Source organism: Morone saxatilis, unplaced genomic scaffold (genome assembly GCF_004916995.1).
Source record: "Morone saxatilis isolate NCDOM2014 unplaced genomic scaffold, NCSU_SB_2.0 Contig2, whole genome shotgun sequence".
In the NCBI taxonomy this organism is placed as follows: domain Eukaryota; kingdom Metazoa; phylum Chordata; class Actinopteri; family Moronidae; genus Morone; species Morone saxatilis.
Genome location: NW_023339762.1, coordinates 22092493 through 22092712, shown reverse-complemented (window position 1 = coordinate 22092712; position 220 = coordinate 22092493). Strand labels below are relative to the sequence as shown.

Sequence of the window (220 nt, the reverse complement as noted above, 5' to 3'; positions counted from 1 at the left end):
CCCTCCCCCTCCTCACCCTCACCTCCCTTACAACCCCAGCTGTCTCACCCCCCTCCCCTCCCCGTGCTATGACGCTGGACGGCTCGGTAACAACTGTATGAGCGCCACGCTTGGTCGACACAGAGTAAGTTTAAACTGCTATCTTATTATGTTTGCTTGTCCGACGCGACGGGCAACACGGCGGCGAAAGATAACTTGATTTTTTATTTATTTTTATTTT

General features: G+C 51.4%; 1 protein-coding gene across 1 annotated transcript in view; it reads left to right on the top strand.

Annotated features, from left to right (window-relative positions):
* Positions 1–220, top strand: part of osbpl5 (oxysterol binding protein-like 5) — a gene marked incomplete at its 5' end in the record, with an annotated part of 47667 nt that continues 47447 nt past the window's right edge. The window contains 1 exon segment of the mRNA XM_035664931.1: positions 1–124.